Here is a 15,198-nt window from a genome sequence, read left to right as displayed (position 1 = left end):
GAGGATGAGGACAGAGACGGGACTGAGGCCCCTTCCACAGCAAAGACGGTCGGTAAGCCCCCAGGAGCTGGGAAGAGAGGCCTGCAGCAGACGCTGCCCCACAGGCCCTGCTGACACCTTGAATTCGGTGTTCTGTGAGAGAACCGTGAGAGAAGACGCCTCTGTTATTTTAAGCACCCCCATCCCCAGTCCATGCTGCTGTCTCACAGCAGCCCTAAGACGGAGTACATCCATTTTCCTGGGCCGCCACACAGAGTACCCCAAACCCAGTGGCTGAAAACCCAGAGATGTATTCTCTTGTTTCTGGAGACCAGAAGTCCAAAATCAAGATGTCGGAAGGGGACCTTCCTTTCCTTCTCTTCCAGCTTCTGGAGTCCTCCCACGCTCCTGGCTGGCCGCTGCATCACGTCCATCTCTGCCTCTGTCTCACGTGGCCTGCCTCTTCTCCACCCCACCACCACCCCCCTCCACCTTTCTCCAAGGACATTTGACATTGGATTTAGCACCCACCTGGATAATCCAAGGCTTCCCTCATAGCTCAGATGGTAAAGAATCTACCTGCAATGCAGGAGACCAGGGTTCGATTCCTGGATTGGGAAGATCCCCTGGAGAAGGAAATGGCAACCGACTCCAGTACTCTTGCCTGAGAAATCCCATGGACAGAGGAGCCTGGCGGGCTGCAGTCTATGGGGTCACATCCTGAATAATCCAGGATGATCTCACGGCCAGACCCTTAACACAATCACGTGATCTTCAAAGAAGTTTTTTTTTACCATATAAGATCCAAGTCACTCGTTCCAGGTGAAGGCACCTTCTGGGGCCATTATTGCACATGCTGCACAGTGGGGGCAACACCAGCCATCGTCTCCTTAGTCATATTTAGAAGCCTGGGATTTACCCCAAGGGCTCTGAGAGATTGTTAGGACATTGCAATTATCTTACTCATTTTCTGACAAAGCATGTATACAGCCCCTCCTGCGTGCCAGGCACAGCAACAGAGTTTTGTAACTCTGAACTCATTCATTCCTCCTGCCAAATCGGTGAGGCAGGTGCTAACATGATCCCTCTTGACCACTGGGGAAGTGGAGGTCAGAAGATGCTGCATCCTTTAGTCAAGGTCATGCAGGGAGCAGGGGACCAAGGCAAGCTTATGACCCAGGCATTATGGGAAGATCTCTCCACCGCTGGCTGGTGAATGGATGGGGCTGAGGCTGGAGCTTGGACCACGTGGAGAAACAAATTCAAGAGAAGTTTAGGAGTAAAAGTGCAGAATATGGGGATTGGTATGGAGGGAGGGCCAGCAAGGAGTGAAGGAAGAAGTTCAGTTTCTTGCCTTGTTTCCTGAAGCTCTGTGAGCTCCAGAATTGCACCTCTGCCAGGCAGCAGCCCTCGTGGCAGACGGGGCTGGTGTGTGAACACTCTGGCTCTGGGTCCTGGTGGGGGCAGAGAGCTCCGAGGCTCCTGTCCTTCCCTGGAGTCCGTCCTTGGGGCTCATCTCCAGCTGCCCCCAGGGTTCTCTTGGTAGGACTTCCTACCCTTCTCCTCTCACTTTCCCATGGTCCCATTCCTGGTTCTGTGGTCACTTCCCGCATAAGCTTACCTGCGCCAGAAGAAATCATTGTTTTAGAGCCAACTTCTGGGGAAGCCCCAAACTAAGACACTGCCTGACTGTGCCAGGGGACAGAGGGCCAGGATGGACGGGAGTGCCTCCATGACAGAATGGGAAATCCCTCCCAAGGGGATCAGGTTGCCCAGTATTCCTGCCCCATCCTTGGTGACACAGACACTGCTGAGCTTTGCCAGAAGGGCTCTGCAGCTAGGGTCCCCAGAACCAACTTGCACCCATTTTCAGAGGTGGGGGTGGCAGCTGACGGGAGCTCCCAGACATTGCTGGTGGAACTAGAAATCGGTTTGACTGCTTTGGGAAGTGTATCTAATCAATACTAAAGCTAAACATCTGTCAACATCATGATCCTGGAGCTCTGCTCCTAGGGAGACGGCCAAGAGAGCCGAGCTCAAATGTCCACCAGAAACACAAACAAGAATGTTTATAGCAGTGTATTCATAATAGCCCAGAGTGGAAACAACCCCATGTCCACTTACAGGAGAATGAATAAACTAACTGTGCAACAGATACACAATGGACGACGTAAATGCCTCCATCAACGGGAAGAAGAATAAATACACCATGACACATCCTTATGATGGGGTTCTGCAGGAAAAATGACCCAACAGATACACACAGTGGGGTAAATGGATTGGACAGGCGTTATGTTGTGCCAAAGGAGGCGGACACAAATGAGGGTTTGCCATGTGATTCTATTTATATAAAGTTCACGAACAGCCACAGATCATCAGTAATTATAGAGGTTACAGAAGTGTTATCTCTGCAAGAGTGGGGATCATTGTTGATCAGGAAGACAGGAGGGAATCTTCTGGAGGTGATGATAATACGCTGCATCTTGATACACAAATATTTATACACATGGAGTTCTACACTTAAGATTTGTGTAGTTCACTGTGTATGTACACATCAGCTTTTTTTTTTTTTTGGCCATGCCGTGTAACTAGCGGGATCTGAGTTCCTCAACCAGGGATCAAACTCATGCCCCTTGCAGTGAAAGCATGGTATCTTAACCACTGGCCCACTAGCAAATCCCAACATCAACTTTTTTTTTTCAAGATTTTTTTTTTTTTTAATGTGGACCATTTTTGAAGTCTTCATTGAATTTGTTTTACAACATTATTTCTGTTTTATGTTTGGTGTTTTGGCCTAGAGGCATGTGGGATCTTGGCTCCCCTATCAGGGGTTGAACCTGGCTCCTGTGCATTGGAAGGTGAAGTCTTAACCCCTGGACTACAAGGGAAGTTCCTCAACATCAGCTTTTAAAAAGTAGCAGCAGGTAGAAACAATCCAAATGCCCATTCATAGATAAACAGATAAATAAACGGGATGTATATGCACAGCGGACTCTTAGCCACGCATAAGAAGGAACAAAGCACTGCTACGTGCTCCAACAACATGAATGAACCTTAAGAACATTATGTTAAATAAGCCAGACACAAAAGACCACCTACTGTATGGTTCCGTTTATCTGAAATATCCAGAACAGGAACATCTATACAGACAGAAAGCAGATTAGGGTTTACCAGCATCTGGGGCATGACCACTCTATGGGTGTGGGGTTTTATTTGGGCGCAGTCGTATGGTCAGGCCACCCAAGATGGTGGTTCTCTTGCTCTCTGTACCTGCCCGGCCCGACCAGGGCCTGCTTCACGTTTAGCTCCGCACACACAACTCGCCTTCCTACACGCTTTCCCCAGGCCCCAGCTAGTGATTATTCTTCTCAAAGGGGCCGTGAGGAGCCTCCTGTTCCGCTACTGCTTTCCCTGGTAGCTAAGGAGCCCACCTGACGCCAGTTTTCCCCGGAACTGGTGACCTCGCCCTGTCCCCGGAAACAAAGCCTGCCGCCATGCTTTGCCCTCCTCCACGCTCTGCACACGGTGGGTGTTGCTCCAGGACCTTACTTCAGACAGGTAATCTCCCCCATCCACTAAACTTTTCATGTCTCTGTGGCTGACTCCGGGCCCTTTCGTCCTGTTTTAAAACTGGGCAAGTGCAGGGTTTTTGTTTGTTTGAAGTGCAGTTCTTACAGGTCTTATGGGCCTGCGGGGTGTAGGGCCTTGTAGAACCTTTTAGGCCTGTGGGGTGCAGCCCAACGATGAGGAAAAATTTTAGGAACTAGATAAGTGGCGGTGATGGCACAACATGGTGAATGTTCGAAATGCCACGTTAAAGCGACCTCTTGAATTTGAATTTTGTGCCAGTTTTTAAAAAGCAGCATCAAAACAGAACTTTTTAAATGAAAAGCTGGCTGCTGCTCGTCTCTGCTCTGTCCGGTCTGGGGAGGATGAGGCGTGCCGTTGCCAAAATCTTGGCTCCCTGTCCACCAACATCAAATAAAAATACAGAGGCAGAGTTTGGAGGAAATAGAAAGATGGCTTTAGTCAGTCCTCTGCTGGGCGAGGGGAGAACACCGCATAACAGCGCCTCAAGGACTGTGCCCCCTCCCTAGGAGAGCCGAGAGACTTCATGTAGCCTGGGTCTCAGGCTTAGAGTAAATGATAAGGCTCCAAGTAATGAGGGTCTTGCATTTTTCTTCTTCCCACGTTACTTCAAAATAGTAACAGCTGGCATCAGGCAGCTTTGTCCATTTGTCTCTGTGTTATTAGCCTGCAACCTTCTTTCTGAAATGCAAACAATTCTAAGGGGTGATTTGCTACAAGAGAATGTAGGGTGTAATTTACATAATATCAGGGGGTGATAGGTTTCCTTTGTGAAGGACAATTCTAGTTACAGACACTGTAGATTAGTAACAGTTAAACTAGGAGTGATTAACTCTGATTAACTCCTGTCTCTTCTCTAGCCTGTTCACTGTTCCTTTTACTTTCCTTGTTCTCAAGAGAGGGAAAACTTCTTTTCTATTTTTGCTGCATCAGTGCCAGTGCCACCATGACATTGCCTGTTAGAGCCATACTTGTCCATCCTTATGAAGCCTGTTGGTGAATGGTTGTGTCCCCGCCTCAAAAAACTCTCTACTGCCATCTGCTGGAAATTGTAGTAGTAAACATACAAGTTTGTATAATATACATACTCCTCAAGTGGTGCTCTTGTGCAATGCACAACCTGCACAGCTGTACATGGCGGGATAGGTGACTTGGCTCTGTTTTTCAGTGTACTCTATCCAGATTTGAATGGGCCCTTGAGCACCTCAAGGCTGACCTCCCCTCTGTTCCACACTAATGCCCAATAAGTCTAGCCTAGGCTAGCCTCTTCCAGGGAGATGTCATGGAGATGAGATCCACATAGTCCCTAGTTCATTCATCAGTATATTGAAATCTGCCTTTCAGACCCACCTCCGGAAATGAAACCTTCCCCAGGGCACTTTTGGTCATCACAGAAACAGGAGTAGAGGATGGGCTAGAAGGTCTTGTGGACTTAAAAGTATTCACAACCTCAAAGTTGAGAGTTCTGTTTTATTCGGTGGGAATTTTGAGGACTTCAAGCCAAGGAGACAGCATCTCCAGTAACCCTGAGAGAACTGCTCCAAGGAGGTGAGGGGAAGAGGCAGGTTATATGGATGTTTTGTAACAAAGGGCAGGTAATCAGAACATCAAAAGAAAAAAAAACACACACAGATATTCCAAGTTAAGGAATTTAGTACTTTTCTGTGTATGGAAAGATGCAAAACTCGGGGCTCACTGAAGTCATTCCTTTGATATGTGCATGCTAAGTCACTTCAGTCTCCTATTTCTACTTCTCTAGTTGCTCAATCATGTCTGACTCTTTGTAACCTCATGGACTGTAGCCCGCCAAGCTCTTCTGTCCATGGGATTCTCCAGGCAAGAATACTGGAGTGGGTTGCCACGCCCTTCTGCAGGGGATCTTCCTGACCCAGGGACTGAACCTGTGTCTCCTGTATCACCTGCATTGCAGCCAGGTTCTTTACTGCTGAGCCACTGGGGAAGCCCTTCCTTTGATAGGCACCTCACCTATCTGGGGCCAGCATCCTGCCTTGTCACAACATCTTGAGTTTCCTCAGGGCTCACTGTAGGGAGTGGCTGCAGTCTTTTAGATCTCAGGTATTCTTTTCCTTCCCAAGTTCCCTCAGGCTTACCTGCTAATGTTGGGGTTGCAGTCACTGACAGGACACATTCCATTTCTCAGACTCCGCCAAGCTCCTAGCCACAGGCATCTTGGCTGTTTTTTCTCTGTTGTAACGGTGGGGACAAGGAGCTGAACATGCCTAAAACACTGGGGTGTGTCCCGTCTCTGACTTGCCAGGATTTGCCAGGGAGGGGAACGGGCTGTGGGATCCTGTGGGAAGGAGGTTCAGCCAAGAGGGCTCTGTGCTGGGCACACCTTACCCCTCACTTTGATGCCAGAAATTCAGCCTCTATGAAGCCAGTGCCAAATCTGATTTCAGAGACAGAGTTTTGGGTGAAGTAGAAAAGAATAGCTTTATTGCTTTGCCAGGCAAAGGGGGCCACAGCAGGTCTGTGCCCTGAAAAACTGTGTCCAACCTGGGAGGATTTGGTGGGGAGTTTTATTGCAGTGGTTCAAGGGCTGGGTTGCTGATAAGGACCAGGGTCTCAGGTGACCAATCTCCTGATGGGCTTTTCTGGTTCCCTTGATCTGGCCTCAGGTGACTTCTTGATGAGCTTCTCCAGGCCATCAAACTGAGATTCTCTGGAATAAAGAATGCTCGCATCCATCTTCCATTTGTTGGGGGTTTCAGTTCTGTAAAGATTTAGCTCAATAATGTTATGTATATCCCTAGACCTAGGGCTTCCCAAGTGGCTCAGTGGTAAAGAACCCACCTGCTAATGCAAGAGATGCAGGTCTGACCCCTGAGTTGGGAAGATCCCCTGGAGGAGGGGATGGCAACCAGCTCCAGTATTCTTGCCTGGAGAATCCCATGAACAGAAGAGCCTGGTGGACTACAGTTCATGGGGTCACAAAGAGTTGGATATGACTGAGTGAGCGCGCGTGCGCGCACACACACACACACACACACACACACACACACACACACACCCCTTGACCTACAAACAAGAAACAGGGGACACAGAAAGACCTCTTTGCCCAGGAGTCTCACAAGGTCCATCCGTCCTGCTGGGTCCTAACAGCAGCTCTTGTCTGGGGCTTTCCCACAACTCACCCCCACTGGCTGCAGGGGATTTGCTGGGGTGGGAGGTGGGTTTTTTGTGGACATCAGCAATGCATCTTAAGCCCCTCACTGCCCCAAAGTTCTAGTGGTGTCCACCACAACTATGAGATGAGGGGCTGTCTTCCCTGGTGGGTGTTTCTTCAAGACTACGGCTGTCCTAGAGAAATAGACTGCAAACCACACGTGTGGAGTGGTCTCATAGCCACATTTTAAAAAGTTAAAGGAAAACAGGCCACATTCCTTTTAATAGCATATTTTTTTTTATCCTGACACACTCAATGAAATCAATCAATGCTCAGTCACTCAATCATGTCCAACTTTTTGCGACCCCCATGGACAGTAAGCCCACCAGGCTCCTCTGTCCTTGGAATTTTCCAGGCAAGAATACTGCAGTGTGTTGCCATTTCCTTCTCCGGGGGATCTCAAACATTATCATTTCAACATGCAATCAATATGAAAATTATTAATGAGATATTTTACATTCTTTTTTTTTTTTTTCCAATATACAAAGTCTTCAAAACCTGGTGTGTAATTTGCCCTTCTAGGGCATCTCAGTCGGGACCAGTCATGTTCAAGTGCCCTGCAGCAGCCATAAGCAGCCAGTGGCTCCTGTGTGGACAGCATGTTGCCAGAATTTCCATAAACCAGGAGTGGGGCAGTGGCACCTTGGTGGGAAGTGGGGAGAGCAGCAGGGAGATGGGACTTGAGCCAGCACTTACACACCCAGAAGTGGTTTTTACTGAGGTGGTATGAATTGAGAGGCGGTTACAGAACACAAGTCTGTGTGCCCAATGTGCAGTGAGGACAAACTAGCAGAGAAATGTTTACTGCAGGGCCAAGCAATGCAGTAAATGGGTGGCTTGCACTCAGAAACCCTACATTCCCTGATGGTTTTGAGGTCGGGTGGGAGGAGAAATTTTTATAGACAAAATGTGAGATGAGAGCTATAGGGTATGTGACTTTCTTTGACAGCTGAGGTTACCATCCTCCACCTGGGTGGGGACCCTAGTTTCTGCAGAAGAACTCAAAGGTATTGTTACATACATTTCTTGAGGAGGAACCAGGACCCTGCCCCAAGGCTGGACTATTGTTTCTTGATGGCTCCTCCCTTGTTTCTGCGTCCCCTCCCTTCCCCGATTAGCAACTGTTTGGATCTGCCCTCGAACTCAGGTTAGGTCAAGGGAGCTGAATGAAGCCTATTTCCTACACACAAGGAAGGAGTGGGGAGGACCCCACAGGGTCCGACTCAATTCCAAGGCCCCTCAGGAAAGGCGCAGGTTGGACCCCCTGTGGGAATCCTCCTACAGAACTGCTGTCCAGAGCTGCCAGGTTCGTGGGTGTGATCTTAAGTCCCCCTGGAAAGCAAGCATCTATTTCAATTGATTTTTTAAAAAAGAAACATATATTCATTTATAAGAAAAAAACATATAGATGATAACTTCCAGGAAGGGGGACCCCATTCCAGGGCCTGAGAGTGGGGTCTTGTCTAACTCTCAGAAATGAATTGTCCGAGGAGACACACATGCTGACAAAGCAAGAAACTTTACTGGGAAGAGGTGCCCATGGAGAGAGCAGCAGGGAAAGAGAGCCCAGGAGAACTGCCCTGCCTTGTGGCTTGTAATCTCGAGGTTTATGGTAATGGGGTCAGTTCGGGTTGTCTTCGGCCAGTCATTGTGACTCAGGGTCCTTCCTGGTGGTGCACGCAGCCAAGGTGGATTCCAGCGAGGATTCTGGGAGATTAGTAGGACATAGGACTGGTGTCTCCTCTCCCCTTTTGACCTTTCCTGAATTCTTCCAGATGGTGGTAGCTTGTTAGTTCCGCATTCCTTACCAGGACCTCCTGTTGTAAAATAACTCATACAAGTGGTGACTATCCTGTCTGGCCAGGGCGGGCAGTTTTGGTCAGCGGTTCCCTTAACATAACCATGCATTTTTCTGGCATGAATGAATGAATGAGTGAAAAACAAATCTGAAGACCAGAAAGCACCTGGGCCAATCAACTGAGGGGCAGTGGGCATCAGACATACATCTGACATCAGGGGCTGGGCAGCGAGACTGGAATCTCCACGTTAGACGAGAGCATGTGTATGTGGGCAGCCAGGCTGCAGGTGCATTCAGAGTCTGTCCCTTCTTAGCTGTGGATCCCATGACAGACCCAGGTCCTTCCTCCCACTGCCCATCAGTCCACCCAGAAGAGCACTTTATCTTTGCTTCCCATGGCCTTGCATTCATTCAATCACCCATTCATTCCTTGAGCAAAAATATATATACACTGGACCCTGGAAGCACTGCCCAGTGAAATAAGCCAAAGTCCATGTGCTGCAGAGTCCAGCCGTTGTGAGTGTCCAGTGCAGGGGAATCTAGGGAGGCAGAAAGTTGACTGATGGCTGCTTAGGACTAAGGGGTAGGGGGTAGGGAGGACGGAGATGGGGGACAGGAACGTGAGAGCTGAAGGGAAGAGGTTTCTTTAAAAAAAAACAAAAATTATTATTTATTTATTTGGCTGTACGAGGTCTTAGTGTGGCATGTGGGATCGCGTTCCCTGATCAGGGATTGAACCCGGGCCCCCTGCATTGGAGAAGTGGGGTCTGAGCCACCGGACCACCAGGGAAGTCTTGAGAGGTTTGTTTTTTTTTTTTTTTTTTTGGTGACGAACATGTTCTAAAATTGACTCTGGTTAAGTCTGCGCAGCTGTGTAAATATGCTAAAAACCATGGAATTGTACAAATTACTTGGATGGATTGTATTGTATGTGAATTCTATCTCAATAGCCTACTTAAAAATATATATATATAGAGAGAGAGAGAGTACCTACTGTGTGTCAGGTAAACTAGGGACTCAGGAGTGGATAAAAGTGAACACAGTCCTCCACCACATACAGTCTGATGGAGGAGGCAGCCACTAGACAAATCATCCCACACATCTTTTTCACAAGGGCAGTGTATAGAGCTAAACGGATGTGCAGGCTGGAGGGAGCACTTCCCAGGACCAGGCAGCACAGAGCTGACCCGGAGGAGCTGGAAATGACCAGCCTTGCGGGGAGACAGGGAGGTGGGAACAGCCTTCCAGACAAAGGGAAGGGCGAGGGCCGAGGCCCCAAGGCCCCGAGGCTGCGCCTGGCACTTGGAAGGAATGGCCGAGGAGGAGGAAGTATGGGGCCAGGAGAGACAGGCCAGGCCCCTGAGGTCTTTGTCCTCCTGCGTGGGAAGCGCTGGGGGCTGCGGCTGGGCAGTGGGGGGAAGGGAGGTACGTGATCCTTTCGGAGGACGGAATCCCTGGGTTTTATTGTGCAACGAACGAACCGAGTGCGACAGATGCGGTGGAGGCGCAAGGGGCAGGCATCTCACCTCCCGCATCGTATTAAGATGTGCTTTCTCCCAGGGAGGGGGGGCTTCCTGTTCGTGAAACAGGAAGTAAGGTCTGTTTAGCTAGCAGCCGGCTGGGAGCAGACTGAGGACAGAGGGACCCGAGGCAGCCGGGATCGGGCAGGCAGCCGGAGTGAGGCCTGGCCGGCCCGGTTCACACCCGCGTGCCTCTGGTGGCCAGGATGCGCGAGGGCAGGGCGGCCGCTCCGACGCCCCTGGGCTCCCGGCTGCTGCAAAACCAGGCGCTGGGGGCGGGAGGCAGCGTTCCTGGACTCCAGGCCCCTGACGTCAGTGTTGCCATGGAGACCCCTGCTTCCATCAGCACGTGTTGCAGCTGCGGGAGACCCCCGGGCAGGGAAGGCTCAGCAGGGTGGAAGAAAGTAGAAAAGAGCAGCCTCGGACCCCGCAGGCCTGCGGCCTGCCCCTGAGCAGGGTCCCTGAGAGGGCAGGGGTGCCAGTACTGGAGGGGACCCTCCAGCTCTCCATCTGGCCGGCAGCCAGGCCCCCCGACATGCTCCTTTCCTGCAGTCCCTCTACTGACCACCCTCCTCCCCCCAACTCCCAGCTCCATTGCTGTGTTTCAGACGCCTCTTCATTCAACCATTTCCCGAGCCCTCCGTGTGTCAGATGCTCCGTGAGCTCCTCTGATCCCAGCCAGGGACGCTGGCCTGCAGCTCACTGGCAGAGCGCACCTATGAAATGGTGTTTCCTTTGTCTCTAAACCTTGTTCTCTGAAATCTTTCTTTGCAGTTTCTACACCTTCAGTGGCAAAATGCCCAGGCTAGCTAAGAACTTCAGCCTCCCATTCAACTTCGGTTCATTTCACACTTCTTCTGGTTTCTGATTCCTGCCTCCTCCCCGGGGTGGGGTGAAGGTGAAGAGGGACCATTGTCCCTGTCTGGTCATTGCTGTTTCTCTGAGTGGCCTCGGGGCTGTCGAGTGGAAAAAAAAACACCACCTAAAAGCTGAGAATTATGTTTGATTTGAGGACATTACTGAGAACTAGTGTCCACGCAGGCAGCCTCTCAGATTGCTCTGAGGGACTGTTCCAGAGAAATGAGGGAGGAGCCAGGACTTAGAGGAGTTTTTGCTGGGAAAAGTAGAAGACTGCAGAAGGTTATTGCTAACCACAAAAGCAAACATCTCAAGTTAATGATTTTAGTGTCTTTCTATGTATGGGAAAGTGCGAGTGTCTAGGCTCATTGGAATAATTTCTTTGATAGTCATCTTAGTTGTCTTAGGGCCTCCCAGATGGCATTAGTAGTAAAGTGCCCACCTGCCAATGCAGGAGACGTGAGAGACGTGGGTTCGCTCCCTGGCTTGGGAAGATCCGCTGGAGGAGGGCGTGGCAACCCACTCCAGTGTTCTTGCCTGGAGACTCCCCATGGACAGAGGAGCCTGGCGGACTACAGTCCATAGGGTCGCAAAGAGTCAAACACCACTGAATCAACTTCGCAGGCCAGTATCCTGTGTTTTCCCATCTTGAATCCCCTCAGGATGTACCATTGGTTGGCTGCAATGGCTCATGGCCTGATGACTGGTAACATCCCCTATTTCTCAGAATGGCAGGCACATTCTTTGTTTACTGAAATGGCAGGTACCCTGTTTCTGTCACCGGGGTAGCCCAGATATGTGCTTTTGGGGGACCTGTGTGGCTGTGGGCAGAGGTGAGGGTTCCCATGGCGTGCTCCCCTGCGGCCCATCTCCCACCTTCCACTCCCTCCTGGGGCTGGGGGCAGAGGTCTCCTCACCCTGGGGCCAAGCCTTTGGGGTGGAATGACACTGGGAAAGTGCCTCGGGCCCTCCTGGCTTCCTGGTGCCCGTGGGACTCCCAGATGCTCACACGTCCCTGACCTGTTGTGGTCACCTCCTACATCCTGGCACCTCTCGCCAGCTCTCTTCTCCTGTGGGGAGGGAGGGGGTGGTTCTCAGCAGGAGGAAATGAGGCTGGCTGGCTCAGCTGGGCAGGACCCTCCCCACGAGGTGGCCAGCTGTCTCTGGGAGCCAGTGTATGTTCCTGGGCGGTGCAGGCTTGTCCGGCAGGACCAGGTACTAGCCACGTTTGATATGAGAGTCATGTTTCTCGGTAAGTCCTCTGGCCTGTCTCAGGCCTTAACACAGAGGACATGTTTAGAAATCATTTATTCATTCACTTGACGTGAGTCTCCTATGTGCCAGGCCCTGTGTTCTAGGATGGTGGATGGATGGGTGGGTGTGTACGTGAATAAATGAATGAATAGGTAGGTAGATTAACGGATAGACAGATGGAAAAATGAATGGACAGGTGGGGGAGTAGTGGATGGGTTGGTAAATGGAAGCTGTGCACGGGATAAGGGGTTGGTTCAGTGACTCCTGAATGGATGTGTTTACTATCTGTTGTGCAATGAATTACCCCAAAGTTTATTGGCTTAAAACAGACACTGTCTTACCACTTTTGTGGGATTGGAATTCAGAAATAACTGGGTAGTTCTGACTCAGGATCGCTCCTGTGGTTGCAACCAGAGTGTCAGATGGGACTTGACTGGGACTGCAGCATCCGCTCATTTATTTTCTTTTGTCTTTTTTTGGCCCTGCTGGGTCTTCGTTGCGGAGCGTAGGTTTCTCTTGTTGTGGTGAACAAGTTCTGGAGCACCCAGGCTCAGGACTTGTGGTACATGGACTCTCTAGCTGCAGCACAGGGCTTAGTTCCCCCACGGCATGTGAGATCTTAGTTCCCTGACTGGGTATCAAACCCGCTTGCCCTGCATTGGTAGGTGGATTCTCAACCTCTGGACCGCCAGGGAAGTCCCAGTTTCCGCTTCTGTGATGATTCCCTCTTGGGGGTGTTGGTGGATGGCCTATTTCTCCATCACCATCACTCCTCTTATTTATTTTTTCTCTTTGTTAGAAGCAAGTCACTAAGTCCTTCACACTCAGGGGAAGGGGAATTAGGCTCCATCCTTTGAAGGAGGGGCATCAGAGAATTTGGGGACAGATTTTAAAACCATCACAACAGATAGAGGGATTGGCATGCCCACTCTTCTTCCTGGATGCTGGAGTCTTCGAATAATCTTAGACCAAGGACACCCCCCCGCATCATGACTATATGTTAAATTCATCTAGGACACTTAGAACATATCAGTGTCCAGGGCTCAACCCCCAGAGCATCTTATTCGTCTGATGAGACCTGTGGATGTTTGTGTTTTGTTTTGTAACCTTATGCTGGGAAAGATTGAGCGCAGGAGGAAAATGGGATGACAGAGGAAGAGATGGTTGGATGGCATCATTGACTCGATGGACATGAGTTTGAGCAAACTCCAGGAGATAGTGAAGGACAGGAAAGCATGGTGTGCTGCAGTCCATGGGGTCTCAAAGAGTTGGACACGACTGAGTGAGTGAACAACAACAACAAACTTTAATCATGAAACCCAGCATTTATTTTCCCACTACATGTGTTTTTTTAATTGTGGTAGGGTTTTTAATTGTGGTAAAATATACACAACACAAAATTTACCATATAAACCATTTTTAAATTTAATTTTTATTTTATATTATAGTTGATTTACAATGCTGTGTTAGTTTCCAGTGTACAGCAAAGTGATTCAGTTACACATACACATATACTAGCTCTCTTTCGGATTCTTTTCCCATATATGTTATTACTGAGGATTGAGTAGGGTTCCTTGTGCTATGCAGTAGGTCCTTGTTGATTATCTATTTTATATATAGTAGAGTGTGTATGTTAATCCCCAACTCCTAATTTTTACCTCCCCTGACCTTTCCCCTTTGGTAGCCATAAGTTTGTTTTCAAAGTCTATGAGTCTGTTTCTGTCTTGTAATGAGTTCATTTGTATCATTTTTTTTAGGTTTCACATATAAGTGATATCATATGATATTTGTCTTTCTCTGTTCTACTTCATGGCTTCCTCTGTGGCTCAGCGGTATAAAGAATCTGCCTGCAATGCCCGAGACACAAGTTTGATCCCTGGGTCAGGAAGATCCCCTGGAGAAGGGCATGGCAACCCACTCCAGTATTCTTGCCTGGAGAATCCCATGGACAGAGGAGCCTGGTGGGCTACAGTCCACGGGGTCGTGGAATGCGAAGTCAAGTAGGCCTTAAGAAGCATCACTACGAACAAAGCTAGTGGAGGTGATGGAATTCCAGTTGAGCTATTTCAAATCCTAAAAGATGAGGCTGTGAAAGTGCTGCACTCAATATGCCAGCAAATTTGGAAAACTCAGCAGTGGCCACAGGACTGAAAAAGGTCAGTTTTCATTCCAATCCCAAAGAAAGTGAAAGTGAAGTCGCTCAGTCGTGCCCGACTCTTTGCGACCCTATGGACGGTAGCCTACCAGGCTCCGCCGACCATGGGATTTTCCAGGCAAGAATACTGGAGTGGGCTGCCATTTCCTTCTCCAGGGGATCTTCCCAACCCAGGGATTGAACCTGGGTCTCCTGCATTGCAGACAGACGCTTTACCGTCTGAGCCACCAGGGAAGCCCTAATCCAAGGCAATGCCAAAGAATGCTCAAATTACCGCACAATTGCACTCATCTCACATGCTAGTAAAGTAATGCTCAAAATTCTCCAAGCCAGGCTTCAGCAATACATGGACCGTGAACTTCCAGATGTTCAAGCTAGTTTTAGGAAAGGCAGAGGAACCAGACATCAAATTGCCAACATTCGCTGGATCATCAAAAAAGCAAGAGAGTTCCAAAAGAATATCTATTTCTGCTTTATTGACTATGCCAAAGCCCTTGACTGTGTGGATCACAATAAACTGTGGGAAATTCTGAAAGAGGTGGAAATACCAGACAACCTGACCTGCCTCTTGAGAAATCTGTATGCAGGTCGGGAAGCAACAGTTAGAACTAGACATGGAACCACAGACTGGTTCCAAATCGGGAAAGGAGTACATCAAGGCTGTATATTGTCACCCTGCTTATTTAACTTATATGCAGAGTACATCATGAGAAACGCTGGGCTGGATGAAGCACAGCTGGAATCAGGATTGCCAGGAGAATCCTCTGCCGCCTTCTTCTCCTTTTGCCTTCAATCTTTCCCAGTGTCAGTCTTTTCCAATGACTCGGCACACACACACACACACACACACACACACACA

At 49.4% G+C, this 15,198-nt stretch overlaps 1 non-coding gene across 1 annotated transcript; it reads right to left on the bottom strand.

Annotated features, from left to right (window-relative positions):
- Positions 1 to 14,501: 14,501 nt before the first annotated feature.
- TRNAC-GCA (transfer RNA cysteine (anticodon GCA)) lies at positions 14,502 to 14,573 on the bottom strand. Its single transcript has one exon. It is a non-coding gene; the product is annotated as a tRNA-Cys (tRNA).
- Positions 14,574 to 15,198: the final 625 nt, after the last annotated feature.

Source organism: Giraffa tippelskirchi, chromosome 7, assembly GCF_054371585.1.
Source record: "Giraffa tippelskirchi isolate mGirTip1 chromosome 7, T2T-mGirTip1v1.2.pri, whole genome shotgun sequence".
In the NCBI taxonomy this organism is placed as follows: Eukaryota; Metazoa; Chordata; class Mammalia; order Artiodactyla; family Giraffidae; genus Giraffa; species Giraffa tippelskirchi.
Note: the sequence above shows the minus strand (reverse complement) of the source record. Positions and strands in the feature narration are given on the sequence as shown.